Source organism: Charadrius vociferus, unplaced genomic scaffold (assembly GCF_000708025.1).
Source record: "Charadrius vociferus isolate BGI_N301 unplaced genomic scaffold, ASM70802v2 scaffold347, whole genome shotgun sequence".
In the NCBI taxonomy this organism is placed as follows: domain Eukaryota; kingdom Metazoa; phylum Chordata; class Aves; order Charadriiformes; family Charadriidae; genus Charadrius; species Charadrius vociferus.
In genome coordinates, this window is record NW_009649306.1 from 646290 (window position 1) to 657127 (window position 10838).

The window sequence follows — 10838 nt, forward strand, 5'->3', positions numbered from 1 at the left end:
ATTTACATCATATGAACAGTCAGTAGCAAAAGGCCAGTAGTGATCCTTACGTGAGACTGTCACTGCACAGTGTGCTAAGAGAGTTCTTTTTGACAACAGCACACAACAGGATGCAAGTACAACAGAAAATCACAACTTCCAAAAGATATGTATGGAACTACTCATATAATACACACAAGATTTTTAATGATATGCTAAAATCCACACTATCCTATTGTTTTCAGACTGTCTACCTGTTCTTGCAGTTTTCTGGTGTCAGAATATCCTTCATAAGACAATGCAGTCAATCCTGACGATCCAGAGCACTGGAGTAATCTGTGTAACTGGAGTAATTGGTTTTCAAATCACATCTGTGCTACAGAATAGAGCATTTTCTTCGGTGATGATCTATATAATTTCCCTTAAGATCAAAGGGTCAATATATGTGTTGCTATTGCAGAAAAGGTCTGGCACAGTGAACACCGTGGACAAGTGCTGCTGAGTGCCAGATGGCATAAACGTAATGCTAATGTGATCGTCTTCTGTACAGAACCGTAGCTTTACGTTCTTTGAAGACACACACCACTGATGTGAATTAGTGCAAATCTGCCCCCTGCAGTCACAAGGCTCTTGCAAACATGGCCCTCAGGTCTCTCCTCATGTTTTATATCAGCTGATCCTTGTCATGATTCAGATATACAAAGGATATATGGTGCAGATCGCTGGCATGCAGGGACTCAGATTTGGCCAAATGGGAAGCAGGCCATGCAGGACACAGAGAGAAGGTCACTTTCATCACAAGCCAAGACTGTGGGAACTGTTCTAGACATTAGTAGACCTTTATGTAAAAGTAGTTCAGCATGGAAGAAGATGCATAGCCTGTTCCATGACAGCCAAAGTAAACAGAGCTAGCAGGACTCCCTTATTTCTCTATTTTTGTACTAGACATCAGAAACACTTGCCCATGTGATGGTGACATATATAAATTCAGTGCATAAAATACCATCTTGCTATTCACTGGCAATACTTTAGTGTTGCCGGTGATCCTCTCCTGTAGTGAGCAGTTAGGCTAAAGACAGTTATGTATTTCTTTTTTAGGTATGCTATATTAGGAGAAGGCAGGCAGAGAAAAAAAAAAATAGCCAGAAAACACTTTTCAAATAACAGAAGCCTTTGTATTTTACAAAATTATTGGGTTGGAGTCCTTAATCATAGCCTGATTTTCATCCTCAGACAATCTAATGTGAAAGCACAGCAAGAATTCCTGAGTGTTTTGTAGTTTGGATCACTCCAGAGAGACTTTGGCTTGTCCATCTCTCTCTCCATAGCAATTGTGCAGGGCTCAAATAGCGGCTCATAGTCAGCCACAAAAAAAATGCATCAAGTATAACATTAAAATAGTCTTGGGAAAACATGGAAGTGTTTTAAATATTTTTAAATATAAAAGAAACATTCACTGTGTTCTGTCAACTTCAGAAAAAGTTAAGTTACACAGAACAGTTGTTTCCTCTCTCTGATCTCCCATCACATACACTGCCACTAAAAGGGAAAGCCAAAACTATATGATGTGTCATTACCTATTAACTCAGCCATATAAGAGGGATATTTGCCTTGTTCATGTCTGTTCTGTGCCTAGAACAAAGTCTTCAAGAAAGGACCTTAATTTTAATAGTTTCGGGAACAGGGGAAGAGAAGTGTTAATCAAAACAGTTTTTATCCTTTGCCCTGGAATAATGAAGGGTTTTCTGACAGAAGTGCGTTTGCATCTGAAATTTCATATACATCAAGCTTATTTGTATGGTATAAGTACAGTATCAATAAAACTGCATTTTCTTGTGGAAAAAGGCAGTCATATCATGTTTTACAATACTAATTAATTATAGAGTATAGCCATTGCCTATCTCCTCCTGAAGTCCTATTTAGAAAGAAATGGGCAGAGTGAAAAGCACAGGGGTTAAGGCCAGAAAGGATCATCAGATTATCCAACTTTTTTGTGTTGCAGGCCAAGACATCTTAATACGTTTAGCTCCTTACTAAGCCTAGTAACTTATGAATTAACCTAGTACACTTTTTTAGAAAAAGTTCCGTTTTTAATTCTTTCCTGATTTTTCCAGAGAATCCAACATACCTCAATAGATTAACTTTTTGAACAGATGATTAGTGATTTAGGGCCATTCCAAATTTGAATCTGCGCACTGGCTTCCAGCTTTTGGTCTTTATTGTACCTCTCCATACAAATTTATGAAGTCCCTTTGTGCCTTTGCCTTGGGAAAGTAATTAAACATGGAAATCTATTCATTACTTGGTAGCCTTTAAAAATCAACTAGGCAGACTGAGCCTTTTAATTCTGTCCTTCTAACATAGACTTTCCAACTCCCTGCTCTCTCTCTCCACTTATGCAACAAATCTACATACCTCGGAGCTGTGCAGATAAGAAACAGATATGGTGCTATAAAGATTAGATAAACACTGTGATGCAACATATTACAAAGGCAGTGTCTTTTTTGTCTCTCAGTAAAAAGCTTTTTAGCGCACCTTATGTGAACCTAGGACTCTTCCCAGAGTTTTCAGGATGTAGTCCTTTATTCTGTATATATGGTCTGTATTCCATATTTCTGGATGTGTAGCTTTAGTTTTGCCAATATTAAAGCAATATTAAAGTGATATTAAAGCAGGCTTGTCTTGTAAATCAGTCAGGTCATCAAATAAGCTATGTGATTACCCCATTTTTGTGATTACTTAACATGATTGTTGCCAGCAATAACTTCACATTTCCAAATCATAAATCAAAAATGTTTAATAGGCTTTAAAAGAATTAATTTCTGCGTGGCCCCTTTTCAACAACTCTCCCAATTAATAACGAGTTGCCATTGACAATTCCCTTAAGATCATTCTGTTAGCTATTGGTAACCTGTCTAAATATGCTTTTGCACTCTACACAGACAAAATATAGAATATATAGAACACAGAAGACCAAATATAAGCAAGACCATGGAAATGATAAAGTTTATTAAAATGAGAAAAGAGCACATACTACCTTCTTCAAGAACAGCTTGAATTTGGGCAATCTAAATATAAATATATAATATATTTGGGCAATATAAATATATAAGCTATAAAGCTTATATGGATAAATGTGTCTAGAATTTTGGGGAAAAAAACAAACAAACAAACAGTAAGAGTCTGTACTTCATGGTATGCCCATAATATAGTCATTTTCAGTTAGTTTCTCATAGACTTTGAGGCAATGAAGTGAATAGACATGCTCGTCTCCCACTTCTAAACTTCTGTTTTTCCAGACTGGCAGCCTATTAATACAAACTGCACTTCTCTACTTATTCACACCCCTGAGTTTGAATTGGGAGACAGTGAAAAGGAAGAGATATATTTTTTAGGAAAGACTACAGCCAAAGAAACACAGTGCAACCTGATACCAGAATGCACTTTCCAAGCCATGTGGTGGGATTGGAATATTTTGGTTAAAAGCTGTGATGTTACGGATTTTATTGTGCCTAGGCAAGTCTCATAATTTTCTCCCCATTCTCCAGGTCCCTTCCTTCCTATGATTGCATGCCAGAAGGTTAAATAAATTAATCTAACTTATCAGTGAGGGAGAGTGCTAAATCTTGTAGAGAGTGAGTCAAGTCTCAAGGTGACCTCCAAGTATTTTTGTTACCATTGCATTTTCTTTAGTTAAAAAGTGACAGGAATTCTATTTAGGAATGACAGATTTAGCATAAAACCAGCTTCTTCTAGAGGAAGTTTTGACTAGATTTCATCTTCCTTGAGACATTTTGCAAATATCATGTTGCAAACTATTATTAGACCTTATGTTGATTTAAAAATAAAAATTCCACATGGCGAAAATATTATCATACATGTGCCTCCTCTGGCTTGAAGCTAGCAATCATCATGATGGAGTAGACATAAGTTATGAGATTTCCATGGAAGAAAGAATACTGGACCAGTGAGAGAATGTTATAATCCAGCTGTAGCAATAACTCCAAGTAGCTTTCAGACAGTGAAGTCTTAATAAACTTAAACACTTGTGTAAGCCAGATTTATTGAAGCAGCTTCACATATTGTTGTTCTGGTTTAGGGTTTTCTATCCTGGGCAGAGCACCAACTGGAAAGATGTCTTGGAATATGCAATCCCTAGTCCATGAGAAAGTCTACTGAAAATATTCATACCTTTTGCTCTGCTCTTCCCTGTCCACCCACAGCATGTATAATCAATGTTAATGATAACGTTGTTCACTATTTTATGCTGGAAAAGTTAAAATTAAAACAAACCAAAAGGACTGTGTTTTATTCGCTGAAATAGGATGCATGTTACCGAACTTACATCTGAGACAGCAGGTTTCTGACAGCTCATGTGGGCTTGCCTTGAATATGTGGAAAAGCTTTTACAGTCCTGTTTACTTCCTTTTTTAATTAGGAGAGAGATAAGTATGCTCAAAATTTTGTATCTGCATACTTCATTATACATTTTGTCACTCACTCGTGCCATCTTGCCCTCTTTTTGGTTTGATATAATTTGCCCTATATTTCTCCCTCCAGAGCTCTAGGATGGCTTCCATTTAGATTTTACATTTTAGTAATCTCCAGGAGCTTTTTTCCTTTCCATGATCACTTGTTCTGACAAGAATATAGGTTTCTTTCCGCATCCCTGACTTATTCCGAGAAGCTTTTCCATTGGCAACCGCATTTCATTTCTGTTTACAAATTTGAAGGCATATAATTTAATTTTGGGACTTGTAAGCATCTTTCCCTCCTTTCAAACATAAACCAGTCTGGAATTCATCTCTATTCCTGCCAATAATAATTTACACATATGAAAACAAAGCTTACTCCTCTTTCAAAGCACATTAGTCTTCACCATACTGTGAGGTCTCTGGGACCTCTTGAGTCCAGGTATTCTAGCTCAGTTCTAGTATAATAAACTAGAAGCCATGCCTGAAATACACTGTTTTGTCTTATGCTAATAAGACTATGAGTTCCTTGCTTCTTTTCCAAAAATTAGTATTGTGATGAAGAGATAAAGAGTGTGACTCAATCAGTGTTTCTTGTTATTATTCAAAGTGGATGAAAATTAAAATGGAAAAGAAAATTCTCTCAGATTGTCACTATTAGTGATGCCTTCAGGTCTTAATGTAAAATGACTAGAAAAATCTTTCAATCCAAAGCCTTATTTCAGCAAAGCAGTGACAATGACTATGCCACTCTCCATTAAATTTGTATCGAGCCTGAAGAACTGCTATCCATCCTGGCCAGAGGATATCACACAGTGGAGAACAAGCTAATGCCCTCAGCAGTCTGGCTGAGGCAGTTTGGTGTCACCCTTCAGCCATGAGTCTGTGTATGGATTAACTGCAAGAATTCAAGTAATATCACAGTTACACTTGTTTTGCCTGGGAAAATGCAATGTAACTCCACAAACTTATGAAGTCCAGTCTCACCAAGAACAGTTCAGCCCTGCATAGACTGAAAAGCACATTCCTCTTATTCAGGTGGCAACTAAATATTAGCCAGTGATATAACTGCTGTGGCAGTCTGCTACGTGCCCTTGGTGTGTGCACGATTGGGAGTATTCAAACCTCTAGTGCTCAGAACCAGTGCTTTTATGATTTGTGCCTGGTTTCCACCTGTAAATACACTGTGAGCCTGCTTAACATGCGGTGGCAGCTGCAGAATTTGTGTAAGAAAAGTGTAAATTAATCTTCGAGTATGAAACAAAGAAAGAACTCTTCAAGAGCAGCTGAAGTTTAAGACCCTTTTTCCGCCATCTTGCAAACATCAGTGTCTCATTTCAGTACTTTCATTTATTGCCTTTCTTTGTGGCATAGGAATGGGACAGACCTCTTGAGACACAAAATTTAGCTACAATATAGCTATTTAGCTATAACAGGAGTATCTTATGACGTTTTCATTCATAAACATGCTGAGTCTCATCATAAAAGTGTTAAAATCTGCCATTACAAGGCTGTTTCAGAATCTGAAAGTTTAGATTAATTAGGGTCTAAACATCATCCTGAAGTTTGTCCATAGCCAAGTCCTATAGAGTACATCACCATACAGACTTTCCAGACAGTGAATTATGCCAAGGAGATTTAGACTATATGGGAACTGCAATAAAGTTGTCTAGTTCATGTGTGATATGATGACAACTATGAGATGTGTTTTCGAAAGTGAAAGTCTAGTCTGCTAAACTCACTGCTCTGTCCTTAAAATGTCTTCACCTACTTAGTCCAGAAAACCCCAACATTTAATATAAGTTGCTTGGACTTGCAGGTTCAGCTGTACAATGCTATCCATAAATTAAATGTCCTGAAGGACCGTAGAATTAAAATACATGGAATTATTTGGCTATTTTTGACTGCATATTTTAAAACATCAATGCTAAAATGAAATTCTACTATCAATAGAAGAAAAGGTGTTCAGAGGATGAAGAACTTCTGTGTGGCTGAAAGACATGCTACTATATAGAACCATAGCTGATAAAGGAAAATAAGAGCTTTGAAGTATTAAAACTGTTTCAGAGAGCGAGTATTGAAGAGCTTCCTTATTTCAACAGAACTTATTTAGCCGCTGTTCTGCATCTTTCTAAGAAAACAGACAAGTTCAGTCCAACTCAATACTTCAAAATTTACAGCGCTATCAAGTGACTAGTATGAACACAAGTAGAGATTAATAAGGAACATGGTCCAAAGCACTCCAGAGAAGATACATCCATTTTAGTACAATGGACTCCTTTTTCATCCCAGTTACACTGAATGGAAAAGGGCAGTTTGGTTCTGTTTTTTAATAAAAAGAGATATACAACCCCAAATTTCCCATGCAGCATCCATTAGTCTTGGTGAAAACCTCAGGAAGCAAATTGTGATTTCCTCTAGCTATCTAGTGTAATTGACTCCAACCTCTCATGCCCAGAACCTGGTAAAAGAATAATTGGTACATACTTGCATACTTGCAAGTTCAAGCATTTTGTATTTCACAGGCTAGGATATAGAAAGCAAGATGATTGGCAATCATAGAAAAGGACTTGAACCTCTTAATCTAGACTGGTTTTACCTGGAAAGACATCTTTGAATGGGTCACACCTTTCTGTGCCAGTCTGGCACATTTAAAAATAAATAGGGCACTTTACAATATATTTTCAAAATATTTCCTCTTAAACACCTGCATAATTCATGTTCAAACATCCCTGGTGACATTAGAAAAAGTAAGTAAACTCAGATGTCACTGTACAATTCTGTATGCTTAATTCCAAATGCATTCTTACATCAAATGTTTGGGTATAAGAAATAACTGTTCTCTCTGCCTTTCACTATGAATTGATTTGTTGGGAAGTAGGACAAATTATGATTCCCATACAAGGTACTAAATGGTTCAAGTTCACAGAATTTTAGAGGTACAAAAACTTTAAGCAGCATTTTCATATAGCACATTGCCTTCCATCATCCACTACATAAGGAGACAAAAAAAAATCTGCTCAACGTGCTCTCGTGAGAGCACTGTGACATAAGTTTATTGCGTCCAATGAAAGATAAGGAGATCATTAAAGACAAAGCAATAATGGCTCCTGGTTGGAAAACAATATCTAATAAAACCTTAGAATGAACTTACAAATCAAGAGACAATAATTACATCCGTGCATTGATTAAAAAGATAAAGGTAGAAGTTATAGATTGTAAAGATCAACAGAATAAGATATAAGGTATACATATATAAACCAGTAGGTTGTTTGGTAAATGTTTATATATGTAGCAGATGGGAGGAAAGATGAAGACACTTTGATTTGAAAATATTCCTAAGTATACACTACCCTCAAGATTGAGTCAGTTTATATAACCTTATTGGCTCAGTGGGGATTTTACTTTGAAGTGAAGAGAAATTCTCTCCCTGTGAAAGCTCTCCTATGCGCTTCTGGGTATCCTCTCAGTATTTGGAAACAAAGTATTCAGCTGTACTTAGCAGAGCTATTTGGGAAAAGCAGACAGCTAACAGATTTTAAAAAAAAAAAAAATCCCTGAAATAAGCTGTCTCATTTTTTAATTACAGTGTTATAGAACAGATATTGCTAATTTTGCTGCTAAAGCACAGTTTAAATGGAAACGATAAAATGCAGGAATGGGGATATCTTCAGTTTTACTGTGACTGGAAACATTCTTGACTGTGAAGTTCTGCTGATGGATCCAGATAGAGAGATAGCTCTGTCTGTATATCAGACAGACAGAAGGTCTGAGACAAGGGTTAACTTCCAGAAAAATTTTGCAGCTTTAGGTTTGCAATGATGATACACAACTGACAGAGCTACAAAACGGCGGCCAGCCCAGCCTTATGAGGTGCAGTAACAGTTTTATCCCTCCATTTGCCCGCCTCAAATCTTTTGTTTCTTTTGCATCACAAGTGTTCAATAAATTGTTTCAATCCTCCAATTAAAAAAAAAATGAAAATCAAAGTAAATGAAACGTTGCTATTAGGCACTGCCATGGAAGAAAGATCCACTGGACACATGTATCAGCTTGTTTATGAGTCTCCAGGGCCAGCTCTTGAGAACTTGCTGCTTTACGGATTTAAACCCATAGGAACACAAACTCCTAATTGTGCAAATAACAGTTGATAAATTAAATGAAGAAAGATGAGACGTGAAAAAAGGATCACAGTAGGAACACATAAAGCATAATGGTTATTATTTTCTTTTTAAAACTAATATCTCATTCCATGTTGAAAGTTCAGTTTCTGAGCCTTATAAAGTTTTTATACCATCACTTATTACCTGTGTGGGTTTAGAGCTGGGTTTTTTTGCTTTTTAGAAAAGCTTCCAAGAATCCCCTCTCCGATCAGAGCCCTCATCATGGGCTTATAAAATTCCTTATAAAATTATGCTTGGCAGTCTTGCTCTTTGCTGTGAAGTCTCACTTTGAGTGATGCCTTTAGACAGCTCACAATGGAGTCATTATCCACCTCACCGGTCATCACAAGGTCATTCTTTCCATATATACTTGACTCACACTGCTTTTCTCTATGGCTTTAAGCTCTTTGAGATGAGAATAGGGTGTTTGTCCTACATTTGCATAGCACCAGAAACACAGACTAGGACCCCTTCTACAGCGTTGTGGTAAAAAATTAAAATAGTCTCAGCAAGAAACAGAGAAAAATGAACCTTGCTTTATAGTCTCCATTCACCCAGATCAAGTTAAATTGCTGGTGGCCTTGTGAATCCCTCTGCAATGTGCCAGAGGAACAATATCATTTGCCTACAGTGGTTTTCTTTGCAAATTCAGAAGTCTGGAGCAATGAAGTTGTTTGGGAAAGGTGATCACCTAACTGGAGTGAAAGATGGCAATGAGGCACTCCTATAGGTGCTGGCCCTGTCCCTACCCAATATTGTCTCAGGATAGAAATTAGACAGAAGCTTTTAAATATGCAAGAACAACGTGGTTATGGGATAAGCCATAAGCAGACCTTATTTCTGAAGCTAAAATATTTAATCATATGGAAAGAAATTAAAGGAAAGTTGGGAGAGAAAACAATGATGTGTGAAATTGTTTTAACTTGGAAAAAAACACAGCTTACTTTAAAAGCATATCATCTCCTCTCACCTTCTACGGCACTTGGTTCTTTACTGTGTTTCCAAATAACTACTCTCCAGACTTGATTCCTAAAATGTAGGCCCATTAACAAATTCTGGAACAGAAGGAATACATGGTATGTTTCAGGTTAAATAGTAAAGTGACTATGCTATGCTACTTTGTGATTTTTATACTATTAACTTTCGTAGCTTTGCATCTAAAAACCATGAGGAAGAACAGTGTCAGAAAAACATGTAGAGGAAGGCTGCAGAAAAGCTGGTTTTAATTCCAGCCATTCAGAGCATACTGAGCTTCAAAAAGTCTCTAGGGCAAAATGGAAAGAAGGAATCCATGCCACAGCTGTCTCAATAACTTGCCTCCAGAAAAAAACCTAAGCCATACAACTTCTGGGAAATTAGAAGAACTGGGGGCTTTTTAGCCTCTTACTCATTTCACACACTTTTTTTTTTTCTTCACCAACATTTTAACTTGCCGTACTAATCTCTGCTTAGAGTCTTCATACCATCTTGATTTAGCACATTAGATTTGAGCCCAAAATTACATTTAAAAACTCAAATTAGTTTTTTGCATTGGAATTCACATTTCACAAAAAGTCATTGTCAGAAAAAATGTGGTAGTTTTTTTTCTTCTTCTTTCATTGTTTTCAGTCCTTTGAGGAGAGAAAAGAAGGACTTTAAAAAAAAATAGAAGAAAACAAATGGGAGTGGAAATACAAAAGCAGGACTAAAGATAGAAGCTTTTCTCAGAGCCTCTGATCTCTGTTCTGGGCCTCATCCTTTTTCCTGTGGCTGCAGTGCTTCTGTTTTGGCCTCCTATGAAATATGTTGCTCACAGAGAAACAAGGTTATCCATCTTGCCATTCAGCCACTAGGATTTCCCATATGCTACTGTATCTTCAGTATGGTTACTGCCTCCAACATGGATCAGGATGAGGCTTATCAAAAGAATGTGATGGCAAAAAGTTTGAGAAACAACCGTGTTAAGCATAAATACAAAGGGCACAGGACAACCTTCTAGCCAGGACTACAGAGGGAGGAACTACTTCAACAGCTGTGACTAAGAAGCTGCTTAGAAACAGCTGTGGTAGTGTGGTTTTGGCCAGAGAGAACATGATAGTACCTGCAGAAGCTGTGAGTTGGGCTGACTGGTGCATCATAGGACACTGCACAACTTTGGTGCTGAAACACGCTGAACAATGTAGAAAGAAGAAACAAAACCCCTTTGGATAATAAGGCAGCTGTTGGCTATTTGCCAAGGAATCCC